This window comes from Balearica regulorum, chromosome 19, assembly GCF_011004875.1.
Source record: "Balearica regulorum gibbericeps isolate bBalReg1 chromosome 19, bBalReg1.pri, whole genome shotgun sequence".
NCBI classification, from domain to species: domain Eukaryota; kingdom Metazoa; phylum Chordata; class Aves; order Gruiformes; family Gruidae; genus Balearica; species Balearica regulorum.
Window position 1 is genome coordinate 9,302,513 of NC_046202.1, and position 13,239 is coordinate 9,315,751.

At 41.4% G+C, this 13,239-nt stretch overlaps 1 protein-coding gene across 3 annotated transcripts in view; it reads left to right on the forward strand.

Moving 5' to 3' along the window:
• The window catches only part of LOC104630112 (SPNS lysolipid transporter 2, sphingosine-1-phosphate), a 140,734-nt gene that overhangs the window by 38,422 nt on the left and 89,073 nt on the right, over positions 1–13,239 (forward strand). The window lies entirely within an intron of this gene.

Here is a 13,239-nt window from a genome sequence, read left to right on the forward strand (position 1 = left end):
AACAAACCTAATGATATTATTTATGACAACTAAATTCAAATAGGAGATGGCTACTTCCCCTAGATCAGAAAACTCATGACAAACCAACAGCAGGATCTTGTTGTTCTCACTTCTCTTAACTCTCTGTAGGTCGGTAATGAGTGTGATGTATGATGCCCTTCATGTGCTCTACAGAGAATCTGCCAAATGTACAGTAATTGGGAGTACAGTGTGTCATGAAAATGTAAAACTCATCAGGACAAGTACCCGAGGATGAAAACTGCAGGAAAGGCTAACAATGATCGCATTCATTGACAGCTCACGTATTAACAATATCCCTCTGATTTTGGTGCTGTTAGCTTCAGACATTTCTTTCCTTGTATTTAAGGAAGAAGGATTATTGCAATTGTGATGTCTTTTTAATGTAGCAGACATTTTAATGTTGCAGACAGAACTGTACAACCCCAGGACAAACCTAGCTTTTCTGGCCTCTAGTTCTGAGGTGGACTAGAGGAGTGCCTTTGGCAATGGGCTGGGTTTGATGATGTTGAGTAGCAGTCTCATGTAGTTGTGACAGCACATTTGATCTTTATGGAGAGTTGAAAGGACTAGCCAGAGAGCAAATACAGTATTTTAAGGAGAGAAACAGTCTGGTTTGGAAACTTCCTACAGAATTATAAGTTGGAGTCATAGATTTGTGGTGCTGTGGTTGTCTTCTCACTGTCATCTGTCTGAGGGAACCACACTGGAACAATTACAGCTCTGAAAAAATTAGAATTCAACTAGGATTAGAAATAGTGTTCCAGAAAGACCTTTTTTTTCCCATGCTTTTTTTCTTATGCTATCACAGTGGATACCAAATGCCAGTCAGGAGCTTGTCCATGAAACTGTAGCCAACAATAAAGTGTATAAAATCATTCATTCTTTATGATCACACTAGAGCTGAGAATGTTCTGGAGCTCTGTCAGTTGGCCTTTGATTTCAAACTATGTGAACCACTGCAGTATCTCCTCCTTTTTATTTTCTGCAACCCATGACACCGCAGGGTCCTCATCTGTGGTTACAGCTTCTTAGTAATGTTGCAATACAATTAATAACAGTTTGTATTAGGGCTTTAAAAATGCTCTCCTTGTGGGACAGCAGAGTTCAGCTCAGCTGATGTGTGCAGCACACGTCAAGAACAGAAGGCCTGAGGTTTACAAGTGCTACTGATTATAAGTAGCATCAATCAGTTATGCCCAAAGTGGCACTGGTTGTCCGTCAGGCTCTTTTCTACAGTAATTATTTGTATTTATTTATTGTACTCAGAGGAACAGGTCCTCAATGTATCATTAGACATGAAGTGCCTTCAAGAAAATATTCTGGTGGAAAACGACACTTTCCAAAGCATATATTTAATCTTCTTTCCCCTCAGTGGATGAAATCCTTCTGCAGATGATTTACTGACAGCAAGTAAGAGCTAAGCTCCAACAGGGCATTTCATTTGTTAATTGCAAGAAGTGTTATTTATTTCTCTAGCAACCATACAGGGCATCCGAAAACAGCATCACTGAAATACTGCAAGATTGCTGCTGAGGGTGTCAAGAGTTTTGTAACTGATAACTGTTGCTTTAAGAAAACCAACGTTTTCTCTTGGGTTTTTTTGCTGATCTGAAAACTGACGGCTTGGCTTTGCCCCTGCAATATAGATAATAGTGTATTAATCGCAGTGCCATCACAGGAAAAGAGTGCTCACAAAACAAAACACCATTTCACGTAAGAAGGGTGGGCGCACATAACTGAAAACTTACTAAATGTATTACTTCAGCTTAACAAGTTTCTGTGTTGGCAGCTGGCCCATGGCCCATGTACCCTTAACCCTGGTGAAATAAAACACGCTGGCTAAACCACCATAAATACTACATTTAATCTTGTGTCAATTCTCTAAGTCCGACCTCTCTAAATGTGCAAACTGGGGAAAATGGATGCAGAATGTAAAAGCGTTTGACCAAGGTTGCAGAGGAAGCCAATAGTCGAGCTGGGACCAGGACTGATGTCTCTCAGACCTCTACCTTAACCTTGAACAGTGCCTCTGCAAGCAGAGAGACAGAAATATCGTCTTATTCCCAAGAGATGGTCCTGCTAACTGGGTGATGTGAGACGAAAGACTGCTCATCCTGAATATGTCCTCTGAATAAAGAGTGGATTAGTCCTCAGGTTGTTAATCCTGCATCTAAATGAGTCCTAAATTAATTTACAATGTTAATGAGGGGGAGTGAAATGTAGTATTCACTGGCAACTCATATCACTCATCAAACAGCCTTCAAAAAAATAATTAAGAAAATCCTTTTAACTGAGAAACAAGGCTGCACACAGAGTTTTAGGAAGAGATGGTACTGAAAATTCAAACAGCAAGGGGAAAAGTAATCTACCACAGGCCATGTATGACCCTGCATTCACACCATAACCCGTTCTTTGCAGCACAGCCAATCTCATAGCTCTCGCTCCAAACCTTCAAAAGCCACTACATATACTCTCAGCTTCTGCTACTCTCTGGAAAGCAACGGGGACTGGTTTCTTAGGAATTGCAAAGACAGAATTTGAATTTTTGTCATCTTTTTATTTATGCCAAGATACAAGCTGCTCTTTGCCTTGGAGATATAATGAAAACTGGTTAGAGGGGCACTGTAACTCCCTGTACAGAAAAATCACAGGGACACTCCAGCCTCATCCATAATGGAAAGGAGCAGAATGTGGTAGTCTCTGCAGCAAGGATCCACTGACAGCAAAGGACACGCTGACAGATGGATTGCAATTGCTGCTTGCTCAGTAGCATTGTAGAGTAACAGGCATATAACTATGTTGACTCCAGAGCCTCACTTATCTCTTGATGATGCTATAATTCTGTGCTGATCTTCCTTTTTAAAGCACTACGTACACAGCTGTATAAATATTAGTTAAGTTCTCTTAACTGTCCTACAGGTCTGCATCCGAGCTTTCTTCTTTTCATTTCTTACTGGTTGCTTTTCCCAGCTGGAGAAAGGATAATCCTGGCTGATCTCAAAAGGTGAGGGAGCATCTCCTTGCCTACTTGAGCTGTAGTAAGTCAATACATTTCTAAGCCAAACGATACAAAAAGTCTTTCCTATGTGTGGAGTTAGGAGCAGCAGTTTGGACTCACCAAAACTACAGGCCTCTAAAAACACAAAGACTGAGGAGATGGATAACTGGATTTGTAGAAATGCATCAAAATAGTGTTCTCCTTCCATATATACTTAGACCACAGGAGTAGTGCCCCAGAGCTGTACTCTGGTTTTCAGTAGGTTTTTTCCCCTTCTTTCTTCAATTTTTCTGCTTTATTGCTCTGTCTGCTTTCCTTGCCATTGCATTTATTTTGCTTTTGTGTCTCTTGCCAGTGTCTATTTAGCACACCAGAGCTCTGATAATAATAGTGCCTGGCTCTCAATACAGTTTATCTTCTGTAGATCTCAGGATGTTTTATATAGGCAGGGATAATGAGGCTTGCCCTTTTCTACAGATGGGGAAACCAAGAAAGCCAGATGGGACAAATGACCTCCCCAAAGTCACACAGCGGGTCTGAGGCAAAGCCAGAATGAGAACAGCGGTCCAGTTCCTGAACATGCAGCATTCAACTAGGTTAATGCTTAGACCCAGAGATTTGGTCCTTGTTAATGGGCACCTTAATCTTCTTGCCTAGGCAGCTCAAGCTCCGGGGAAGGCACATAAAACAGTGGGGACTTCTGCAAGTGGAAACTGTGAGGCATCAAATGGAGGGTATGGCAAGGATTCCACTGAAATGCAGAGGGGGAAAGTGTCTGTCTGCAGAAAGAGCATAGGGATGTCATTAGAGAAAACCCTGGTAACCAAAAGTTTATACCGTGAGGTCAGAAGCAAGGAAATGTAAGGAAGCGACAAATCTGGAAGGACTCATTAAAGGTGAATAATCATAGATGGCTGGGGCTCTGAAAGAACTTGTCTCTTCTCACGTAGAGAGAGATAGGCATTCTTCCAAATGCCTCTCAGCCCCTGGTTTCCCAGGAAGCCTAGCAATGCCAGGTACTTTCTTAAGTACTGTGGGCTCATTTTTCCTGTAAGGGTCAATTCCAATTAAAACCTCTGTTCATTTGAAAAGCAGAACCTTTACCTACTCGAGTTCCCCTACCTCTTGAGCCAACCTAGTGTAACCTTGCACAAGATTGCAATCTTGCAAATCTGTTAGCAGCTCTGGTGTGCTGTGATTGCACCAACCCAGCTATAAGCATGTGCAGTGAGTAGGGGACTTGAAATAGTGGAATGCAATGATGGGATAAATCAGACTTGCTAAATTGAAGGTTTTTCTTTTAACTCCCTTTGACTCCCATCTTCTTGTCATTGGCTTATGATGATAGCATATACTGCTCTAACATTTTTTATTTATTCCACATAGAGACCACCTCTTCTGGATGCCAACTTTGAATATGTGTGTATTACATGAGTTGCTGGTGCCACATGTTTCTTTTCTACCATTATCTTCTACCTGAGTAGATACTGTCTCGCTCCTCATCTGTGCTATGCATAACTGAACCAAATCTTCATCTTTCACTTCCTACTGCACCTGCTTAACTGTTCTTCTTGCTAGAACAGAGGAACTCATATTCTGGATGCTTTCCTGTTTTCTATTTAAAATTCATGGGGTTTCCTTTTGAGTGAATGACTTCGTACACCAGAGCACCTCCCATGGCCCTGGTATCTCGGATGTCTGATCCAGAATGCGAGACAGAATGCTTTGTAGTTGTTGTTCTTGATTTATGACTGCAAGTGGTTTGGACCACCATGTCCTACCCAGAGCAGGTCACACCACTGTCATCTTCCCTTCCCCCAAGCGTGCTAAGCATTCTTAAATCCAGGTTACTTCTCTGGCAATCTGGGGCTCTGAATGCCAGGACAAGGTGGAGTTCTCTTTCTGCCAGAAGGAGACTCTCTAAGTCGTATCAACAATGAGCAAAATCTTTTTCCCCATTTCCTCCTCCATACCTGATTTTGTATCATTTTTTCTGAACTTCTCCAGCCGTCTGTAGCATGCCACTGATCTAGGGATTAAGCGGTTTGTATAGGACAGCTACAGTTTAAGCAATAAAGATGAAAAAGCGGGGCTCTGTGTTCAATGAGCCTTGATTAACGTCGTGACAAGGGTAGGTCTTTTACTTACCAAGGCAGAGTGAGTTGAGATAGTCCAGAGCCTGATTATTTCCCATGTAAGTCCTTTACAAGTTCCGACGGTCCTTTTTTCCTGTGTGCTAGAATAGTATCTGATAGGCTCAGAAGTCACAGCGATCTGAGGGGCTGATTCATGAAAGCAGTTAAGCCTATTTGGAAATCCCTTTGCAATCAAGAATGGAAGTGTTTTCTCGAATCAGTGAGCAGGTTATAGGAAAATGTGCTTGTGCCCAGGCCCAGTCCCCCACACACCAAGGACCAAACTATAAAACTGCTTTTTACAGTGTGCGCTCTCACTGGACAGCCCTAGATTGCAAAGTAAATAATCTTTGGTGGGGGAGAAGGGGCAGGGAAGGGAAAGGGAGCGGAACGTGTCCTTGCCTGCTGCTGATAGGAGGTAAATGCTTGAGCCAGTGTTGCACTTTTTTTATGGTACGTGTCAGCAAGTGAGTGCAGGCCACTAGAACAGGGAAACTCTCCAGCCTGGCTTGTCTTCATTAATATCTTGATTTTATGATACTGCATGACCACTAACACAACATAACAATTCATTTTCACATCTTGTCTTCCCGCTTCACAGAAGGAAGGTTTGGCCTTTCAGGCAGGGCAGGTGCTTGGGCTGGTTGTTGCAAGAGAAACTTGGGCTTGTGCTGCCTGTGGCGTGTCTGTTCTGTAAGTAGATACTGGCCTATTTTCCCTTAGGCTGTAGTTCAAGCACCTCTTGCCAAGGTTGTGTTCACTTCTGTAATTTATTATAATAATGAGGGGAAAGGTTTCCCACAGATTTTAGAGAAGTAGTTATCATTCCACCCAAAGTCCTAACAGTTTTTAACATAGCCTGTCCATCTCCCCCTGCACATGTTCCTCAAACCTCAGAATTTCATTCAAGCTCTTTATAGTGGAAGATGGGATTTTTGTTGGTATTGTGTAATTCTTTTAAACAACAACTTCCTCCTAATACCAGCTATGCAATCTCACGTAGCAGGCATCTGCACTGTACTGTGTTTCATGCACAAATAGTTCAGAAGGGCTAGTCTTGCTGCCTTTGCTTTTTTAGTTAACACCATATCTGGAATTTTGAAAGAGGGAAATGAACATTTGCATTATATTAACAGTTATTTTAATGCCATTATTAGACATCTAATGGCTGCTAGTTGCTGGAAGAGGGGTATGTACTTACATTCAGTACCTCATGAGTAGCTTGCTTTTCTTCCTCCCCCTCTGCAGTGACACTAAAAGCTTTTGGTAGTAAGTGGAAAACCTACTTCACTTTAATTCTTGCTTTTCACTGAGCCTGTAAGTTTAATTTTCAAGTGTGGTAACCAGAGGACTGTTTGTTTATGGTCTAAATGAGAAGGAGCCCTGTATTTCTCCTCTCTACCCTGATCTAGGTCTGTGCATACAGTTGCTACTGATACCTATTGGGCTCAATTTAAAGCTGTTAGCCCAGAGGGGAAGAGTTTTTGCCTTGACTTTCAGGTAAGTTGGATTGGGGTCTTCTGTGAACTGGGAGTAAGAAAATAGAACTAACTTTTATAGTATATTTTGTATATTTAATATGCCTCATCCCAGGGGAGCCATAACTGTTCTCCCTTAAAAGATTTATTTTAAGATTGTTTTGGTTTTGTCTTGCTTCCCACACCTGGAGAACTCTCATTTTCTTAGAACACAAACCTACAGTTCTGCAGAGCAACATACTGTGTTGTGCTAAATGTAAGCAGCTATATTCATACAGGGATCTGATATCAGCTGATAAAGAGGTCAGGCTTGGTCTGTGCCCGCTGGGAGATTTCCAAGTTAATACAGTACAGTTGGAAGCACTGCTGTTGGAGGAAGTGTTTGATTTGAGAGAGAGATCATTTGGATAAACCAAATAGTCTTGACAGAGTGTGAAGGAGCTCTGGAGCACTGAAGGTACCGTCTTGCAACGAAGCAAAGAGCACTGATGTTCGTTGTTGTAATACAGCAGGCATCGTGTAGACTCTGGAAGTGCCAGGGTGTTTTTGTAGTAGTGGGAATGTTGGGGTCTCAGACCAGTCCATGCAATGATTTTACTTCTCTGAGTAAAAAAAACCTCTGTCTTGAGTTCCAGGTGGCTTTTCCTCCAAACCAGTGCTTCTCAAACCTTTTGGGCTGAGGCCCGGACCACTCTGCATCCTTACAGTTGAATTTTTATAGTGATTTATCATCAGACCACTGTAATAGTAACATTGCTGTGTGGCTGGCTGCAGAGAACTTGCTGTTACCTTGTGGAACACAATTTTGGGAACCATAGCCTTTATTTAACTGTTATAAGCTGCTGCAACAGGTGGTGTTTCACAGGCAGAAGCAACTCCATTTCAGTACAGGCTGCAGTGATTCCCACGTATACACCCATACGCACTTGAGGAGGAGTGACTCATTTGTAGACACATATACCTGGCTTTGAAAATGAATTCCAGGGCACCAGTTACCTAAAAAGTGAACATTCCTCATGGTATTCGGTAGTGTAACCAGCCTGCAGAACTAGATTCCAATTAACACAAGTAAGTCTGAATTGCATGAATGCTGTATTGTTACACCAATTCAAAAGAAATCGCCCAGTCTGCTCCCCTTACCCCCAGTATGTGCAAATATTCCAGGATTTTTCCTGTATGCTAATGTAAGGTTATAGAGCAAAGACCATTTTTCTGCTTAAATTATTCAGGGAACCTGGTTTTGGAGGCAAAATATTGCGGACCACAGTCCATTACTTACCCCAATTCAAAGTTAGTTCTTACAAAAAATGCAAATATACGTTTTTTGCTAAAACTCTTGTCTGTTGTTTTCAAGTTTAGTCAAATGACTGAGGATGGCTTAGGTTTTTAAATCTCAGATGAAAACTAAACATTTATTTGATGGGATGAATAGTAGGAGGAGGGGTTCACACACATTCTCGTGTTCTTTGCTGCTGCAAGCAGGGAAGTGCTTTGTTTTTCAGTGGAAAGGATGTTTCAGTTCCATGTTTTCAGATGGAAAGTTCAGTTCTGACCTCTTTTATTCCCCCACTCAGTTATACATCAGGTTATTCTTAATTAAACATTTGGACAGTTTTAAACATTTCCTCCTTCCAACCTTTTCATCCACTAATGTTTACAGAAGCACGATTTATTTTACATATTCTCCTGCTGCATCATTCTCCTCGCTCTTTGTAGATGGGTTGAATTGGAGATGTGGCAACTCTAATTTATTTTCTTGTGGGACAGTGGTTTTGAACTGGGAACATTAATAGTAATATACCTTTCCTGCAAAGAGTTGCCTTAAAGAACTAAGAAGTTATAATAACTTTAATTTGCTTATTTGGAGCTACACTAATTTTAAATGCTTGGTTACAATAAATTACTACTGGGGTAGACTTGAAAGTGAATTAGGAGGCAGTACAGATAAAGCAGTTTGAGCTTTGGTTTCTTTTTACAGTTCTGCTGATGGCACTGGCCAAGGTGCTCTCTGGGCCTTCTCCCTGTTCTTCTCTAGAGCATCAGTTTGTAGGCTACCCTGTAAGCCTGTGATGAAGCGCTTGTTAAAACTGATCTTGTGAAGAGTTTTGGCCAAGTGAAATTTTCAGGATAGGATGTGACTGACTGGCGTTTTTTGGCGTGTTGGGTTTGGTTTGTTTTGTTTTCCTTCAGGGATGTTTGAAATATGCTCCAAATACTTTGTTCTTAATTCTGCCTTAATCACAGTTACTGGTTTTATCCTTGCCTCTACCCACCCAGGGATTTGAGTGGTCCTGGTCACCCCAGCAATTGATGGTGTGAGCTGTTGATTCTGTGTTTGTATATTCAGCATCCTGTGGTTTTGACCAACCCACTTGGCAATATAAATAACAATAAAAGTGCCTGAGTGCTCTTGGTCACACCTTTTGAGCACGAGGAATCATTGACAAGGTCTGACAAAGAAAGGTGCTATTTCATGAGAGCCTTTGTAACCAGAATGAGTCACGTAAGAAAGATGGGGTGAGTTAAAGAATAACTTTGCCACAAAAAAAGTTGTGGATTTTTTTTTTCCTTCCTCTGGAATGTGCAGGGTGCTTTAGAGATTCATGTGCCACTGAACTGAGTTGCATTCAGTTTTAGCATATGGGCTGTTTTTAAATGGCAGCCTTCCATTTTACAGGTGTAGTTTAGGATATATAAATGCTTAACTTAGTAATTGTGCCTGCAAATCAAAGTAGTTAAGTGGCACTAATTCCACCAGCAAAATTGTTCCCAGGGTAAATTGCAAGCTCAAAATTAATGATTGAGTTGGAGATCCTTTAAAAACTTGATACTAAAAATAGATATTAGTTCAGAAGGGCTGATGTAAAGAGTTGTTATCGTGAGAACCACGCAAGTATTTGACTAGATAAATCCACCTCCTTTATCAATCTTCTTGAAGGTAAAATTACAGGACAGGAACATGAAAATGTCTCATCATTTTTGCTGTTTTGGTCCTGTCCTGTTCCCCCCCCCCCCCCTTTTGTTTTTAAATTGACATCTTCCACCATCAAGATGCTGCCCATGTGATGTGCTCCAAGTAGGAGCACTATTGGAATGTGTAAATCCAAGGTATATAGCTCACAGTGCTGAAACTGTCATCAGCTATGTGGTTGCTTTTGCTTAGTCATGTGGGCCTAGAAAGAGGACCTATCTCTCAGGGTTATTTTTTTGTATTTCTTACAAAATTATGAGACTTTCTTATAAAGAAATCTACCTCTTAAAGGTGTTTAGCTTCCCTAGTATCTGTCACAAGCTGTCAAAACATCAGCCTTGCAATTTGGCTGTTTTGCTGAAGGTACTTGGAGTTTGTTGGCTGCAGAGTGACTGTCAAGGGACAGAGGTTTTAGATGTGGCTACAATAATAATTGGAATCTAGTAGAGTAGTGCTCTACTCTGGCTCTTGTGCTGTCCAGTGTCCTGGGCACACAGGACATTAGTGTGTTGTTCACGAGGGGCATTCAGGTTTGGGTGTGTGAAGTCAAACATGAGTTCTGCATGCTTTGGAAACACAACCCTCCAGCTCCTCACAAGATCAGCAAGGCTAAATCCACAAATACGTATTTAACCTGTTGCTGGGGGTGAGGTCTTCATGCTCCATTGCAGTGTGGGTCTGCACAGCACCCTGCACCCAGCCGAAAGGTGCAGGTGGTTTCATTTCCTTTTCACCCATCTGGAGCCTTCAGCTGCTTCCAGCTTTTTGGCTAACAAAGCAATCATGCTGCGTGCTAACTGCTTTGAAACCCATGGATGTAATAATATGGCAAGTTATTAGCAAATACGATACAAAATATGTCATATTTGGGGGACAGGGTGGCAAGACAAAGAGAAAATACTGAAAGAAAAGAGCAGATTTTCCTGAAAAGCAAGTTGTCCGAAGTTGCCCTTGTTTCCACGGAGGATGTTTTATGGCAACAGAGGTAATAATGCAGGATATTATACAATGGATGTTGAATTTTCACTAAAAGCTCCCCAGTGAGATATTCCTACCAGCTGCTAACATTATACCTTCCAATGACTCGGACAACACAGTCAATGACACACTGAGCTGAGAAAATGTTTGTGTTGTATATCAAAGACACGTTAGTTTTTCTTGTTTGTACTTATTGAACTTGTTCTTTATGGATTCGTAGTCCAGAAACTAGACTCTTTTGTCTAATCACCAGACAAACTGCTGGCAACGCCATGACAAGTTTTTCCCCAAGGTTCAGTTTTTGGCTGCACAGGACTGCTGATCATGAAGCTCAGCTGGCATCTTGGGACATTTATGATGGTGTGGTGTCTAGGGAAGGGAATGGAATAGGTGCTGAACACAAACTGACTTTAGATGGGCCGCTGCTCAGTCATCAGTCTCACTTTCTACATATTTAGGCCTGATTGAAATGGTTTTTTTTTTAATACATCAACAATCCCTGGATTCACCAAATATTGTCTTTCTTTTTTTTCCATTAATGTAATTGATGATGCATGAAGGCATCACATTTGCAAACCTTGCGCATTGCAGTATTCATTTCAGTACGTTGTTTTCCAGTAGTACACGTTCTTCCGGAAAGATACTAGGCAGAAGAAATTTAAAACAAGCGATTATTTAAAACAGCATCCAGTCATGCACCATGGCTATTGACTGTTAACCCTGGGATCTTTTACAGAGATTGCGTTCTTTTATCCACAGGTGCAAGTTTAGTTGCAAAGCTCACTCCTGGAGCTGCAGTTCAACTTGGTACTAAAGTGTTTTTGCAAGTTAGGGATGACACGTTAGAAGTTCACGTGGGTCATAATCTTAGAAATAACAACTGTAAGACAGACAGAGACCCGATTCATTCTCCAGTGTAGTTATGATCCTTTTCCTTTTACAAACCATGGCAAATTAAACATTGGGATATGTCAGTATTTCAACAATTTCCTTAAATGAATTTCTCCCTTTTTGAAGGCCACCCAGCCACTCTGAAACACTTACTCTTTGTCTAAATTGCTATTTATAACAGCAAGAGTCAAGAGCATTTCTAAATACTACCAGCAAAATTGAATCAATGGATAATTTCTGTCGAATAGCACTAGCCACTCACAATTGTGAGAGAGGCTTCCTTACGTACTCTGTGATCCCTCTTCATTGTAGGATGAAGACTGCTTGTCATTGTAGGTGTTTATTTGTGGCCTGCTCTTTCTTCAGCTCTCTTGTCCTACTAGTCAATATGTAATTGCAAATTGCAGTTGATAGCAATGTTTCTTTGTATTTACTTTGTGGTACAAAAGGCTATTGAAATGTTGCTGGCATTTGAAAAAGTAGATGGCCAAGCCTGTGGCTCTGTACCCTGGCAGAGACTTGTTAAAGTGCTGATGGGCATCATGTAGAATTGGATGCGAGGTATTTACCACCCCTATCCTGTGCTCAGACCACTACTTCTTAAATGATGATGAGACTCCCTCCAAAGCGTGCTGGACACTCAAAGCTGTGGGAGTTCAGGCTGTTCTGGATGTCATGGGATCATGTTCCTCACATCTCTGGCTTGCTAATGGATCTTGTTCGGAGGATTTGGTCATTGTCTCTTGCAGTTTAGATGCCAGTCCCGAAGCAAAGCGTAGTTGGAGTTACCTGATGTTCTTTATCAGCAAGAGAAGGCAGCATGATAACTGCTGAGGTCAGAGCCTTGTTTTCTGCCAAAGGTAGATCTTGCTATCTGGCACATCCAGACTCCTCCCTGACCCACGTTGTACTGTAACTGGCCTAGGTTAGTGGGTCAGCGTTTTATTTCCTGGTCCTTGCAGCTACTGGTGAATTGATTTTGTCTAAACATGTGGTGTCTGTGGCTGTGCGAGCGTAATGACTGGGGTAATAAAACAAGTAAGAATTAGTTCAGGGCAGAGGGTAAGTGAGAGCACAAATGGTTCCTTCCTTGCCTTTTAGAGAATTCGTGACTCATAATGAAACTAGACAGCAAGTGCATTTGCACGCACGGCACTCTTGGCCAACGTGTCTCGTCCAATTCAGCCAGCCAGCCCCGGCCCCTGCGTGTACTCACATTTTGTCTTCACGTGCATGCCCTTCACTTCCTTCTGAATAGTTATAAAGATAATCCATATTATTATATTATAATAATATAATTATATAATATATTATTATATTATATAATATAATTATATTATTATTCCTTCGGAGTAGTTTTAAAGATAATCTATATTATTATTTTGCTCGTTCTTAAAAATGAAGGGGAGTAATGTAAAAGCACATAAAGTAATGAATGTCTTGAAAAGGGAGAGCACGTGGTTTTTTTTCTGGTTTCCTCATAATTCAGAAACAATCAGCACAGGTCAGTTTGCTGGAAAGCACTCCAAAAACTGACCAGTGAACAGTTAGCTTTTGGAAATGAATGCTACAAGGAGTGTTTTCAGGGCCAGAGCTTAAAAGACCAGATCTTTCTGTGGATAACACATTATAATTCTAGGGAGGGCTTAAGCCAGCCGCTGAGTAATTCAGCTGCCTGGGTTGGAGTTTTGTGTACTTTCCTTGGAAGGATCTGATTGCTGTTGCTGTCACAGACAGGATGCAAGACTACATGGTTTTCTGATCTGT